At 41.1% G+C, this 15,762-nt stretch overlaps 1 protein-coding gene across 11 annotated transcripts in view; it reads left to right on the top strand.

The window, feature by feature from the left end:
- The window catches only part of SLC6A11 (solute carrier family 6 member 11), a 287,446-nt gene that overhangs the window by 28,005 nt on the left and 243,679 nt on the right, over positions 1–15,762 (top strand). For 4 of the 11 annotated variants that reach the window (XM_033926544.1, XM_033926546.1, XM_033926543.1 and 1 more), the window contains exon 2: positions 1,400–1,575. The exons of 6 other annotated variants lie outside the window; for them this stretch is intronic. The gene's annotated coding sequence lies outside the window, so the exon portion shown is untranslated. Of the gene's footprint in view, positions 1–1,399; positions 2,493–15,762 lie in introns of all 11 variants that reach the window. One more of the 11 variants, XM_033926545.1, reaches the window with a different exon arrangement.

The following is a 15,762-nucleotide window of genomic DNA, read 5'->3' as shown; positions in this document are numbered from 1 at the left end:
GCTGGAGAAGAGGGAGTGGTCTATAGACTGCTCTCAGCACTGGTTCCCAGGAGCATGGAGTCGTATATTAGCAGTTTGATGTTCCCAGGAAGAAAAATAAGGCCAGCTTTGTGCTGGCTTTATTTATTTTAGAATAATGCAGGTTGCAAAGTTTAATGCAAGTTATGTTATTCATTAATGAGATGTGTTGCATGTATTTTTATATTTGCATCTCATTATTAGACAGGCTGGGATATCTTAAACTAATGTGTTACGACAAAATAATGCAAAATTTTACCATTTAACACATGTTTAAGGGCAAATATCCTACCCTTAAGACAGATTAGAAACTACCCCCTTTAGCTGGTTAAAACAAGCATCCTGAAAAATTGCCTTCACTGATAGGCTGCTTACATATGTATGCCCATTTAAATGCATAAATCAGCTTTTTACATGCATAAATGACACCTAATGTATCTAGTACTGCCTTCTTAGGTAGCAATCCCAAAAATCTGATTCTAGGTGATTAATCAAATGTAATAAACCTAAATCGAATTTTCAGTCCTAGCATGCTAAGATTTGTCAGCTAGATTTGTGTGCATACAAAGCAGGCTTAAATCTCAGTAAGTATGGCACAGTGGTTGTGGTGCAGTGATTAAAGCTACAATCTCAGCACTCTTAAGGTTGTAGGTTCAAACCCATGCTGCTCCTTGTGACCCTGAGCAAGTCACTTAATCCCCCCAATTGCCCCAGGTACAATAGATAGATTGTGAGCCCACTCGGACAGACAGGGAAAAATGCTTAAGTACCTGAATAAATGTAAACTGTCCTGAGCTCCACTGGGAAAGCAGTATATAAAATTGAATAAATAAATAAATATAGAGAACTTATGAGGAGAGCTGGTCATCAGATTAGTGATTTCAGATATACTGTTTTAAAACAGATATATCTTCCAAGAGGGGGGGGGGGGGGGCGATGTTTTGCATAGGCTGCTCATGGAAGAAATGAGGTTTATATATGAATGGCGGATGCTAAGTCCCGGAGGCCTGAATGAGGAACTTGAATGGTTTAAATTGTGATAGGTTGGTTTGAAAGACAATGGACGGGTGTAGGAATCTCCCTCTGTGATAGGCTGATGAAGGATTTGATGTCCCCCGTGACGTGCTTCAGCCAGTGCTTTTATACTAATTCAGTTTTTCGTGGCATCTTTTCGCTCTACTTTTGTTTCCCTCTTCGAGGTTTCAGCGGTCCTTTGGCCGCATAAGTAAGTTTAGGTAATATTTAGTTTTTGATTTAGACATATTAAGATTGTTCATGATACTGAATTAATAAAATTTAAAAATAAAATTTGAGAACATGTGGTTTTAACCAAAAAGTTAAGTTTTTTGTTAACGTTTTTTTGTTTTTTCATTTTTTGTAGTGCCCCTTTCCTGACAACGCTGTTGCAAAACTCAAGTCGAAGAGAGGCCAGTTTTTAATTGAACACAGGGGTTGTTTAGAGCATTTACATCTCCTTGAATTAAAATTATTTCAACATTTGTACCACCGCTGCTGATCTGCCTCCAATCCTGAGTTTTTCCTGCTTTAATTAGATAAGTAAAGAAAGCAAAAGTTTTCAATGATATATTACAGCATATAGTATATTTATTGTTCTTTGGATGGCAGCAAGAGGGACTCTGTAGTGCGATGATGGTCCCTCGCTACAACCAGCGCTGGTACATTTGATGGTACTACTGCACGTTTTGGTTGGTGACTGAGCACTTTATAATATTGTTATAGCACCTTGAAAGCACTTTGTGCACTTTATTAGGATTTTTTGTAGATTTATTTAATTTATGGTATAGAAGTAAACTTGTGGAGATGTTTTTTGATAACTTTATTTGATTATCATAGTTATGATTGTTGTTATGCTTTTTTGTTATCCACTTAAAATGCCCAAGTAATGTGGAATGTAAATTAATGTTGTTGTTATGTAGTAAGGAAATTAGGAGGTTTACATATGTAAAAAAATCATAATTTACTCATGTAAATTGTCATGCACATTTAAGTAGAGATTTTCAAAGAGAGGTTATCTGTTTGTTCATCCAGCATTCTCAGATTTGAAAAGGAAATCTGGTTGTTGTTTGGATTGCCCTTAACACTATGGAAGTAATTTTATAAGTTCATTCCTGCATGTAGAGGCCCACACACACATGTGAATGACATGAAATTGTGATGGGAGTACAAATTGTGATGGGCCATGGTATGATGTACTTTGGTAATGGGTATGCACTGTGTATGCATTTAGACAGGGCACAGGTGGAGTTCTCAAGTACTTGTATAGATTATGCAATACCTTAATCTACAAATACTTGTATATATGCATTATGTGTGTACCTTCATTTACAACTGCTCTTGAGAAGGTATATGTGTTGATGCCTACATTTCAGGTGCATTTTCTTTCAGATATCCAGCATTAGTATTTTATAAAGACAAGTACTTCAAAACATTTCACTATTTACATTTGCTTTAAGGTATGTATAAATGAAATAAACTGCTTGTCTGGACTTGGGGGTTTAGAGACATTAGACACATTCCTTGAACTCTGTAGACATTCAGTCTGAGCCTAACCAGCAGGTGTCACTGTAGTGTGATTGTTTTAATTTTCAATACTCCTAGGGGCTATGATCATTATTTTTCCATCATTTTTAACCCCTGCTGGTCTGAGTTAGAGCTGGGTCTAACGATCAAATCTGAAACAGCAAAGGATGGATTTAGGGGACTTCAGATAGGCTTGGGCCCCCCCTATACCATGGAGACCTAAGGCAACAAACATATCTGAAGCTGAAAGATATATAGCCTGCTGATAGGCTTTGTGACCCCTTCCCAAACTTTTGTCCTTGGCCCCTTTATGTTTAACACTGGCGCATAGTGCTGCATCTGGGCCCTCTGTTGACCAATATGCCTTTCTGCTCGATAGTTTGCAGACGCCTAGACTCTGAATCATGACAAGCAACTAAGATGCAACTCTGTATTGTCTAAGTGCTATGCATGCTGAAGGACTGGCTGATTTTACAGTTTCCTGGGTGGTCTGGGGATTAAACTGTGCTGGTATTCCTTTGGCATGAAGAAAGACTTTGGCTTATTGAAAAGAAAAAGAAAAGCTAATTTCTTATTCTACATGCACTGTGAGTCCTTTGCTTGGACTGATGAAGACACTGTTGTTACCTCAGCTTCTCAATGTCCTCTTTCCAGTCCCTGAATATCACTTTGTTGCATCTTGATTGAACCAATTAAAAATAAAAACAAAAGTGGGGCTAAAATTTGGTCATGAAAATGAAGGCAATTGAAAACATACAAATATACTGTATATCTGTGGCTGACAAATTAGTCATTATCTAACCCAATGGATCCAAACTTGGTCCTGGAAGCACCCCAGTCAGTCAGGATTCCAGGATATCCACAATGAAACATAGAAACATAAAAAATGACGGCAGAAAAGGGCCATAGCCCATCAAGTCTGCCCACCTAACAGTACCTTTCTTATTTCTAATCTTAATGTATATTTTCTGTAAACCGCTTAGAACCTAACGGATGTAGCGGTATATAAGAAATAAATTACATTACATTACCCACCCACCTAGGCTTATTTTCCTAGAGATCCCACTCCTAACGACCCTACTCCTTAACGCGACCCTCTTAGGGATCCCACATGGGCATCCCATTTACTCTTAAAATCCGGAACACTGTTGGCCTTTATCACCTGCAACGGAAGCCCGTTCCAATGATCAACCACTCTTTCGGTAAATAAATACTTCCTGGTGTCACCATGAAATTTACCACCTCCAATTTTGAGCGGATGACCTCCAGTGGTCGTGGGTCCTTTAAGACAGAAAATATCCTTTTCCACTTCTATACGTCCAGTGATATATTTAAACGTATCAATCATGAGTCTCATGAGAATCTCGGTGAGGATGAGATCCAGAAGCCTTGAGCATGCGCAGATGCTCAAGGCTCAGCAGCAGACTGGCGGCAGGCCCTTTCTAGCTCCGGTGGCACATGGGTAAGGACAGGGCCGGTCGGTAGATGGGGAGGAGACGATCGTGAAGGGAGGGAGCAGCACCGGTGGCCTTGGGAGGTGCAATACTGTTGGTTCCCGCGGTCGGGTCGGGTGGGGGCTCGCAAATCGAGTCAATGCTGGATTTACGAGTCAAAAGTTTGCTGAGTGTTTTTCTCGTCTTGCAAAACACTCGCAAACCGGGTTACTCGTAAACCGAGGTATGACTGTATTTTGAAACCAGCCTGACCTGGAAATGTATTAAGTATCTCCCCTCCCCCTCCTCAACGCTTCTCACCTCTTCCTTCACTTTTTCCCCACCCTTCCAAGATTGTTGCTCCCCCCTCTTGTATTCTCTTACAGTACATACTGTATATGCTCTGTATTAGCCCTTCCCTCACCTAAATTGTCAATGTAAACTAGTTTTGACCTTTCGATTGCCTTGCTATGTTCTTCTTTTCCCAATCACACTGTATGTAATTCATCTATTTGTTGTGAACCGCCTAGAACTCCCTGGGTATGGCGGTATACAAAAATAAATTATTATTATTATTAATAATAATAACAGCTTATATACCGCAATACCGTGAAGTTCTATGCGGTTTACAAAGATTAAGTAAAGGTACAAATTGATTGACTTTAAGAGGGGAGGAAGAAAGAGGGTTAATAGGACAGGAAATCCATTTTTGAGGAGAGAGTGATCAATAGAACAAGTTAATCATTATAGAGGGGAGAGAGAAGAGAGGATCAGTTGTCTAGATATTTTAGGAACAGGTGTGTTTTCAGACGTTTCCTAAATTCCTCATAAGTAGTGGGCGAAAGCAATTGTTCTAGGTCTTTACCCCATGATGCTGCTTGGTGCGAGAGAAGATGTTCATGGTGTTTTTTCAGTTTACAACCTCTCACTGGGGGGGAAACGAAGTTGGAATGTGAGCTTCTCTTGTGTCTGTTGGCTGAGAAGACAAAAAGGTCAGTTATATATTTAGGGTCAAGTCCGTGTAATGCTTTGAAGCAGAAGCAGGCAAATTTAAACTTTACGTGCGCCTCCATTGGCAGCCAATGCAGCTGCCGGTTGTAGGGTGTCACGTGGTCAAACTTCCTCAGCCCAAAGATCAGTTTGACCGCTGCATTTTGCATCAATTGTAAACGCCGCATGTTCTTTTGGGAAATTGCTAAATAGGCGATGTTACAGTAGTCAAGTAGACTCAGTACGAGGGATTGGACTAGGGTTCTGAATGCCGTTGTATCGAAATAAGCTTTAATGGATCTGAGTTTCCAGAGAGTGAAAAATCCCTTTCTTATCAAAGAGTCCACCTGGTCTCTCATGGTTAGGCACTGATCCAAAGTTACACCTAGTATCTTTATGGTAGGTTGGATAGGGTAATTAAGATTATTGATACATAGTGGTGATTTGGTGTCAAGCGGATGTGGCGAAGCAACGAAGAAAGTTGTCTTTTCTGAATTAAGTTTGAGCCTAAAGATTGTCATCCAGTGCTCCATCACGTTTATGGCTTCTGAAGCTTTAGGAATAGTTTCAGAGATATAATTAACAAATGGGATGATGATCGTAAAATCATCTGCATAACTAAATAATTTTATCCCTAACTGGGTTAGCTGCGTGCCTAGTGAGGACATGTAGACGTTGAAGAGCAATGGAGATAGCGGAGACCCTTGTGGCACACTGGATGGATTGCTCCAGGTATCTGAAAGTTCATAATTAAAACGTACTTGATAAGTGCGGGACATAAGGAAGCCACGGAACCAATTCAGCACCTCGTCCCTGATACCAATGGCATCTAGGCATTGCAGCAGTTTCCCGTGGTCTACTAGATCAAAGGCAGAACTCATATCGAATTGCATAACCAGGGCATTAAGGCCCTTACTAAACAGTAGGCGAATTCGAGCTGCAGAGTGGAGACGGAGGACAGTAGGATTGAGGTGGGTAGCTGAACTAATTTTGGGCCGAGCCAAAATAGTTTTGTCTTGGACTCATTCAATTTCATTTGGATGGTGTGAGCCCAAGATTGGAGGTTCGAAATACAAGAGGATATGTTTTCTGAGAGGTTAGTAAGGTTTGAGTCGGTCTCGAGGAGGATAAGGATGTCATCAGCATAAGTGTAAATTGTTTCAAGGGGGGATAAATGGAGGAGTTTTAGAGAGGACATATAGATGTTGAAAAGAATAGGAGATAGAGGTGAACCTTGCGGGACTCCACAAATTGGTTTCCAGGGGGAGGATGAGGTGCCATTCATGTTGACAATGTAGGATCGGGAACGAAGGAATTTTGAGAACCATTCAAGGACAGTAGAGGTGATGCCTATCTCGGAGAGTTGGTAAATTAGAATATCGTGGTGGACGTCGAAAGCAGCAGAAAGGTCAAATTGTAGGAGGACGGCAAACTTATTGTGAGAGTGAAGTTGTTGAACCTTAGAAATTAGGGAGGTCATTAGGGATTCGGTGCTGAAGTTGGGACGAAAGCCATATTGGTAAGGTAGGAGAATTGAGAATCTCTTTAGATAGGATGAGAGTTGGGTCGCTATGATGGACTCGAGCATCTTGGTTAGGAGAGGGATGTTTGCTATTGGGCAATAGCTGGATGGTGTGGAAGGGTCGAGGTCGGGTTTTTTTCAGTAGTGGGGTTAAGGCGATATGGCCCATTTCTGGGCCACCCTTGTGTGAGAATATGCTGCCTGCTTGTCCTGGGATAAAAAAAAAACAACACAGGAGGTTGTTGGGATTGGGAGGAAATAGAGGGCTATGTGCAAGTAAATAATAGTGTTGACTCCTGCGGGTTTGGGAGGGGATGGAGGAGATTAATTGTGGGGATAGGTGGAGATGAAATGGGTCTTACTCCTCACACCAAACACCAATCTGCAGACTCTCCCGCACCCTACAAAAAATTCACTATGCCCCCCATTTTTTCTACAAGCGTACTCCTACATCTACTACTCTTCCTACTCCTAACCAACAGAATAACAGAAGGATATCATACATCCTCTATCCCAACCTTAACAGAATCCCTTAGGTTCCCTCTACCTACCAGAAAACTATACTCGCCCAGAAACTTGATAGACTGCTCCTCACTCAACCATATCAGCATACCAACCAGCTGGGGAAAAAGACCACCCCCAAAACCAAAATCAGCACACCACAACTATCATCCACAAACCAAAGAAAATCTCCTCCACCCAAACCTCTCACCCACTCCCCAAACACACAACACCTCATTATCCTGTGCATATATGAACATCAGATCAATAAGCACAAAAGCAGACCTTATTAAGGACTGGATAATTAAAAAACAACTAAGCTGCCTATTCCTATCCGAAACCTGGCTAACCTCGGAATCCGATCCCACCATCACAGAACTCTGCCCAACAGGTTACAAAATAGAACTGATCTGCAGAAAAAAAAAACGTGGTGGAGGTCTAGCCATCATACTCAAAAACAACATTAATATAAAGACCCTAGACAAACACTCCACCCCCCACCTAGATCTCCTAGCCTGTCAACTATCCGATGATTCTCTTATAGGAACATTAACATGCATCCTCTGTTACTCAACACCAGGAAAATGGAACGAAAATAAACAAGCTCTCGAAGAATTCATTTACCAGAATTCCATAACATCACCTCATAACCTACTCCTAGGAGACATAAACCTCCATCTAGAAGATCACACCTCTAATCAAGTACTAAATTTTCTCTCATACCTCAAAGCACTGAACTACCAGATCCTCAACCCCCAACCCACACACGAAAAAGGCCACCAACTAGATGTCGCTGCTTACATGACCCAACACCCTCACAAACCCGAAATCCATATCTCAAATGGGACCTGGCACCCCTCCCTCTGGTCAGATCACTATAAATACACCTTTAACATCAACTGGCCTCAAAGCATCAACAAGCAACCTCCAAAAAAAACCTCCTTCAAAGCACGCCAAAAAATCGAACCCTCCACATTCTGGGATAAAGCAGACCACGCCATCAACAACATAGCCCCCAACGAATTTACATCCCAATGGCGAACCATAAGCGAAACCATCCTGAATGAGCTAGCCCCAGAAAAACAAAAATTTAAAATATGCAGACCTTCTGATAAATGGTTCGACTCCGAACTTCTCCAAGAAAAAAAGCTATGCAGACAACTTGAAAGAGACTGGAAAAAAAATAAGAGCTCTGAACACTCTAAAACAGCATGGAGAAATCAAATTAACCAATACAAAACCAAACTCAAGGAAAAACGGAAAACCTACTACTCCAAAATGATAGGCACAAAAACCCCAGACACAAAAAAGCTATTCAACCTAGTAAAGAACCTCACTGATACCAAACCTTACCTTGCCACACAAGGAATCCACCCACCGACAGCAATCCACCTAGCAGACCATTTCAAAAACAAGATCACCAACATCAGAACCGCATTCATCAACACACACACCCATCTCGAAAAGATAACAACAAACCCATCAACAGGGGAAGCCATTGTTGCAGACAGAAGCTGGTCTAACTTCCCAATCCTACTTTGGTCGGATATGAACCGACTATACAATAAATACAGCCATGCCTCCAGCGACCTAAATAATTGCCCCACCTACCTGTTATCAAACGCCTCCATCACATTCAAAACTAACTTCATGCTATGGATTCAAACCACATTGACAGAAGGCCAATTCCCACAGGACCTAGGAGAGATTTTAATCACCCCAATCATGAAAGATCACAAAGGCCCAATAGATAGCCCCGCCAACTACAGACCTATCGCTTCAATACCAATATACGTTAAAATAATAGAAGGTCTAGTAGCTCAATACCTCACTAACTACCTGGAAAAACATAACTTACTCCACCCCTCACAATCAGGATTTCGAACTAACCATAGTACAGAAACACTACTTGTCTCACTTCTAGATACAGCCCGGCAACACATCAGTAAGGGAAAAAAGATGGTGTTAATACAACTAGACCTCTCCGCAGCATTTGACCTAGTTGACCACACCATATTACTACAAATACTCGACACCATAGGGATCTCAGGCAAGGTCTACAATTGGTTTCAAGGGTTCCTCAAATCAAGAACCTACAGGGTAAAGTACAATGATATAAAATCAGAGCCATGGGCAAACCCCTGCGGAGTTCCACAAGGATCACCACTCTCACCTATGCTCTTCAACCTCTTTCTCTCCTCCCTAGGAGCCACTCTAGATAACCTAAATGTCACATCCTTCAGCTACGCAGACGACATCACCATACTCCTCCCCTTCGACCCATCAGATACCACCACCACAACAAAGCTGGAAACAACCTTAGATACAGTAGAAAAATGGATGATGGATCACAAACTAAAACTAAACTCAGAAAAAACAAAATTCCTCTTGCTCGAACAGGCCAAAACGCCTACCATCACAGAACTGAAAATCAAAAACACCAAATACCCAATACAACCCGAACTAAAACTCCTAGGAGTTATAATAGACAGATGCTGCACAATGCAGTCCCAAATCAACAAGACGACCCAGAAAGCTTTTCTAACCATGAGAAATCTACGTAAAATCAGAAAATTCTTCAACCCAGCACAATTCAGACTAATTGTCCAATCCCTAGTCTTAGGTCTGCTGGACTACTGTAACTCCCTCTATCTTCCTTGTCCAGCCACTATGATAAAAAGACTCCAGACCATACAAAACACCGCCCTCAGACTGATCTACTCACTCAGAAAATATGATCACATAACTACTGCCTTCTTAGACTCCCACTGGTTACCCATACAAGCACGAATTCAATTCAAATTCCACTGCCTATTATTCAAAGCGTTACATGGCTCTTCCCCTTCCTACCTAAACAACCGCTTAAACCAGATCTCCACCTCAAGACACAGAAGAACCCCAAACCCTTTTACTTTTCCCCCACTCAAAGGCACACTACGCAAGAAATTGTTTGACAACCTTCTGGCAACACAAGCAGCAAAACTCAACCATACCATCTCCAATCTGCTGATAACATCGGACAATTTCAAAACATTCCGAAAAGAAATCAAAACCCAGCTTTTCAAAAAATTCATCCAAATATCTTAACCATTCTTCACCTACCTCAAGATATTACTTCCCCAAATAACCCACCTAAACACCTTCCAAGCAAACAGACCCCAAAAATCAGATGGTAATCTTACCTACTCTAACTATATTCTCTTTGTCCATATCACACAGTTCGGCACTGTCATTTTACTATCCAACCCCTAATTCCCCTTAGGAATGTATCCAGCTATCTCTCTTCTGTCAAAAAAAAAAAAAATAAAAATTGTATCTTCACTGGAAAATGTCCAGTCAAATCTTTTGTAATCCGCCTTGAACTGCAAGGTATAGGCGGAATAGAAATCCGTAATGTAATGTAATGTAATGTAATGTCTTAGCAGGTAACGTGTGGGTATGAGTTACATTATATTGGGGATGGATGAAATTTGTCCCCCGTGCAACTCTTTAGTCTGCTCTTTTAGATAGGAATCACTTTTCATAAACTTCCCAAAATAATCCTAGGTGAAAAGGGTATTAAAAGAGAAAGCTGTGTAGTGAATATATGAGTGTGAATGTGTTAATTATAAAAATTAAGCAGGGCATGAAATTTTGTGGGCATTTGTTGACATAAAATGTAAGATACATAAATGATTCATAGCTAAGACTGACACATTATTTGCACCTTTATAAGATAAATACATTTTTAAATTGAGCTCTGAAAAGTACTGAGTTGGTTGATTTATCAAATGAAGTGATAATTTTAAGAAAAGACATGAATTTATTTGTGAACCAGTGACAAAAGGTTTACAAGTCAAGAGCTGAAAAAAGAGCACCATCATCTAACCCTTAGTATGAGAGAGCTGAAAATAAGAGCTAGGAATCAACTCCGTGTAAGAACAGAATGTCTGGTGCAGTACTTGGAGAGACCCCCCCCCCCTCCCAGGAAAGAGACTTGGGAGTACTGGTCGACAAGTTAATGAAGCCATCTGCGCAATGTGCGGTGGCAGCAAAAAGGGTGAACAGAATGCTAGGAATGATTAAGAAGGGGATCACGAACAGATTGGAGAAGGTTATCATGCCGTTGTACCGGGCCATGGTACGCCCTCACCTGGAATTCTGTGTCCAGCACTGGTCACATGAAGAAGGACACAGTACCACTCGAAAGGTTTCAGAGAAGAGCGACTAAAATGGTAAGGGGCTGGAGCAGATCATATTGTGATCGATGTTTCCCAGCATCCCTTTTACTTCTACATCCTGTGCCGGTCCTCGCAGTCCATTTAGAATTAAGTTCAGAATTGCGTTTCTCTTGACAAGTTGTTCCAAGTAGCAATCACTTACAGTTTCTAGGAACTTGGTCTCTCTAGCAAGCCGGAGGTGCCCAGGTTCCATTCTATCCCCGGATAGTTGAATTCGCCCATGACAACTGCATTGCATCCCTTGCAGTTGCGTTCAATTTCATCCGTCATTTCTTCATCAATTTCTTCGGACTGCCCTGGGGGTCGGTAGTAGATGCCTATCCTCGTTTCTGGTCCATTTGTTCCTGGAATTTTGATCCATAGAGACTCTAACTTATCTGTCCATTGTGGCATGTTCTCTCCAGTAGATTCAATTCCCTCTTTGACGTATATGGCAATGCCTCCTCCCTTTTGAGCCACTCTGTCTCTGCGGTATAGTTTGTATCCCGGTAGCACCTTGTCCCAGACATTTTCATCAGCCCACCATGTTTCCGTGATGCCGATGATGTCGACGTCATCCTTTTGTGCCACAGCTTCTAGTTCACCCGTCTTGGTATCGAAGTCTCTCTCAGACAGCCTTGTCCCCACAGCATGGAAAACAGCTCTTGTCATCCCAAAATTGAAAAATCATAACCTAGATCCCTCTTCACCAGCTAATTTTCATCCTATCGCTAACCTCCCATTGATCTCCAAACTAACCGAAAAAATCATTCATAATCAACTTACCGAATTCATCGACAATACCCATGCCCTACATTCATGTCAAACTGGCTTTCGCTCTTCACATTCTACTGAACTTTCACTATTAGGCCTAGTCTCTACTATACATTACTATCATGATCATCAAAAATCGGTTCTTCTTGTCTCTCTCTATCAGCAGCCTTCGACACCATTGACCATTCTCTCCTCCTCAACCAACTCAAAGATTGCGGCGTCACAGGCCAGGCACTTTCATGGTTTGTTTCGTACTTTAATGAACGCTGTTTTAAAGTTCATGTAAAGAATGAAACTTCTACTCCCATTTCACAAACCTATGGTGTCCCGCAAGGCTCCATTCTATCTCCTCTATTATTCAATATCTTTCTATCTCCTCTTTTAACCCTAGCACAGTCTATCGGATTCAAGATTTTTGCGTATGCAGATGACATACAACTCCTTCATCCTATCAACACCTCAAACATCTCAGAAATAAACATCATTAACAATAAACTGGATACAATTAGTGACTGGCTTTACACAAACAAACTCTCCCTCAATATTGACAAATCCTGTGGTCTCCTACTTCCAATCAACAACAGTGAGACTCTATCAGGAAAAATTTCCATCAAATCCATTCCTATAAAAATAGAACCAAAAATAAAATTACTAGGAGTTACTATTGATAAAGATCTCACTTTCCACGATCACATCAGCTCGGTTGCTAAGATTTGCTTTTTCAAACTTCGTCTTATCCGCTCTCTAACTTCGATCCTAGAGACAGATGCGATCAAAATTCTAATTCATTCTCTAGTTATTTCTCACCTCGATTATTGCAACTCTCTTTATAACGGACATCCTCAAAAAGAAATTTGACGCTTACAACTAATTCAAAACACAGCAATAAAACTAAACTATAAAGCTGGTAAATTTGACCATGTTACCCCTCTTCTGAAGGAAGCACACTGGCTCCCCATTACACACCGTATCACTTATAAAACCATTCTGCTCACTTTTAAAATCAGACTTTCTCACCTGCCTTCATACCTAGACAAGCTCCTCATCCCACAACGCTCAGTACGTCTCCTAAGGTCAGCCGATCAGAAACTCTTGTCAATTCCTTCCATAAGATTTCTTCTACACTAGGAAAATAAACTTCGCAGTAGTAGCTCCAACCTTGTGGAATGCTCTGCCACAGCAACTCCGATCCGAAAATCAACTTGACAAATTTAAGATAAGCTTGAAGACCTTCTTATTTAGCGATGCCTTTTCCTGTGTTTAGATTTTCCTTTACATACATATATTTTTTTTTTCTCTTCTTTTTATTCTTTCTCTCCTTACTTCCATTCTTCAACTTTTTCTTCTTTTTATATTCAACCAAACGCTTTTATAAAGCGATCCCACCCTATTTGTTTTACCCTCTTCCCTCTTTCTCCTTTCTTCTTTTAACATGTAACTTTCCCCCCATCCTTCCCACTTTCCCTCACCTTCAAGTCTGTCCAGTTAATGTCTTCAGTGTACACTTTGATTATTTTATATTTATTTGTTTATTTAATTTTTCCTTTCAAATTTTTATTGTAAACCGGCCAGATACTTGTTGATGGTCAGTATATTAAAAGACAATAAACTTGAAACTTCTTATTTCTAAGGCTCCTTGCATTCGTGTACATGCACTTGAGTTTGCAGCCTGTTCCCTTCTTGCATGTCCTTCCCTCTTGTGTCTCTTTCGGTTTGTCCTGTCTGTGATCTGGTGAGTCCTCCCCTCCATCTTCCTGCACGGTATCCTCCGGGTATACCGGTTCCCGAATCATCGACTCTCTCTCTCGGTCGACTGTCTGCTTTCCCCTTCTTCCTAATTTAAAAACTTCTCAACTTCTCTCTTGATGTTGCTTGCAAATAGCCTCGTTCTGTCTCTGCTGAGATGGAGTCCGTCCTTCCTGAATAGCTTGCTCTTCCCCCAGAACATTGTCCAGTTGCACACAAAGTGGAATCCTTCTTCCTCACACCAGTGCCGCATCCACGCGTTGATTGCTTGCAGCTCCATCTGTCTTTTTTCATCTGCCCTGGGTACCGGCAGGATCTCTGAGAATGCTATTCTCTGTTTTCTGGTCTTCAGCTTCGCTCCTAGCATCCGGAACTGGTCCTTCAGTACTTCTCTGTTGTAGTTCCTGTTGCTCACGTTGTTAGTCCCCACATGGATCACCACTGCTGTGCCTCTTCTTCCACACTATTAACAATCCTATCGATGCGGTTCGCTATGTCTTCTACCTTGGCTCCAGGTAGACAGGTCACCAGTCAATCCAGTCTTCTTCCCGCTATGTGGCTGTCAACTTGCCTGATGATAAGAGTCCCCCATGAAAATTGCTGTCCTCTCTATCTTCTCTTGATTCTCCAGTCACAGGTCTGTGTCCCTGGTGTATGTCCATCTCTCCAGCCGTAGGTCCATGTCCTTTGTTCCTATCCATTTCCTCTCATCCTGGCGATCGTCTTATTGTGGGTTCCCTCTGTGCTTCCAGATCCTGCTGCTGTGTCCTCCATTTCCTCCATCTTAGTAAAAGGGCCCCTAAAATTTTTTTACATACAGTGATGACCATAACATTTTTATTAGGCAACTTTTCCTTATTTACCTAATGCAGGATATAAGACCCTGCATCTTTGAGTGAGCACAGAATGTACATCTTAGTAAAACATCCATTGTGTAACCCTGTACTCAATATCAAGATGACAAAGAACGTATGACTGATCTTAAGAAAATGACATAGCATACTGACAGTTTTTAAATACTAGCAATCTGTAACTGTCTTAGAGATTTTCTGCAGCGACTTGGTGCTGCTCAGTTATGATATCAAAAGAGTGGGTTGCCAAAGCAACCAGTGGTTTATTATAGGACTTCAAAGTGTGCTAAGGTTGACAGTCAGATCTAAACTACTGAGTCCCAAATCTAAAACCTCTCTGACCTCACAAAAATCTAATTTTAAAGATAGCCAAACTATGCACACTAAGCTAGATCAAATGTGCATATAAAAATTACATAAATATTCATTGTGGATACCCTGTACTTAACCTTGCAAGTAGCAGTTTTGTAAACTGTTGATCAATGGCTTGATTGCTTTTCTTGTCTCTATTGTACCCTTTTGTGCATTTCTCTGCCCCAGATGACATTCAACAAATGAGAAAGTGTCACTTCCCCATATCTCAAACTACACTGGCTTCCCACTGAAGTAAGGAGTCTCTTTAAACTATGCACATTGATTTTTCTGATCTTACATGGTGATGATATCCTAGATTACATGATACATTTAGAACTACCATCTAACAAGAATTATTAGCAGATCAACAACTATTTGAGACTGAGATTCCCAAACCCAAGAGGTATCAAATACAGCACAATACATTCAGCAAAATGGTGGAACTCCTTCCCTATACAACTAAGAACCTCCCTCTCCTATAAAAGCTTCTGTAAAGGTCTGAAAACCTATCTATTTGCAAAATATCATAATTCAGGCCAAATGATGACTTTTGCAGAGATTCTGAAATCCTGTATCCCTAATAAGGACCTCATCCAGCTTAGCAGACAATCAGACTATCTGGTCCCCTCCCCCCTATCTTCATGTCTTTATCTCTATGCAAGATTGTAATTCCTGGATATGAACAGTCTCTTCTTACCTGTAAATCACATTGAACGCAACCTGAGGAATATTAGCCATTTATCTGCCCAATTCTCCAATCGGCTCAAGTCGCTCTGGAGTTCCTCACTGTTCTTCTGCGATTTGATTGCCCGGTATAGCTTTGTGTCATCTGC

The sequence above is a fragment of the Geotrypetes seraphini genome, chromosome 17, assembly GCF_902459505.1.
Source record: "Geotrypetes seraphini chromosome 17, aGeoSer1.1, whole genome shotgun sequence".
Taxonomy (NCBI): domain Eukaryota; kingdom Metazoa; phylum Chordata; class Amphibia; order Gymnophiona; family Dermophiidae; genus Geotrypetes; species Geotrypetes seraphini.
This window is presented reverse-complemented; position numbering and strand designations above follow the sequence as displayed.